Source organism: Odontomachus brunneus, unplaced genomic scaffold, assembly GCF_010583005.1.
Source record: "Odontomachus brunneus isolate Ranch 3 - 2012 unplaced genomic scaffold, Obru_v1 Obru_scaffold_093, whole genome shotgun sequence".
NCBI lineage: Eukaryota > Metazoa > Arthropoda > Insecta > Hymenoptera > Formicidae > Odontomachus > Odontomachus brunneus.
In genome coordinates this window covers 1,434,824-1,435,261 of record NW_022639543.1, presented here as the reverse complement: position 1 = coordinate 1,435,261, position 438 = coordinate 1,434,824, and positions in this window count along the sequence as shown.

The following is a 438-nucleotide window of genomic DNA, read 5'->3' as shown; positions in this document are numbered from 1 at the left end:
CGAAATAACTTATAACCTACCATAACGTAGCCTACTTTCGGCCTATGCGCAGAATAAGTACCACTGTGCATGCGCGAGAGTCCGTATGTGCTACTATGACGGGTCTAACTTTATGGGGGTGATTTTCGTATGTTGGAAAAATATTTTCAAGGTACTGGGTGTGCTACAGATTCACACAAACACGTGTTGTCACCCCGGATACGATACCAAACGAAATAAGCATATCTTACGTAATTTTCGAAAATAGACATTTTCAAACGCTAATTTTTCTTCAAAAAACCCTAAAAAAACTATCCGAGATTGTGCTTTCTACGCTAACGTGAAATGACTTATAACCTACCATAACATAACCTACCTTCGCCCTATACGCCGAACAAGAGCCACTGCACTAGAGTCCGTATGTACTACTACGACGGATCTAACGTTATGGGGGCGATT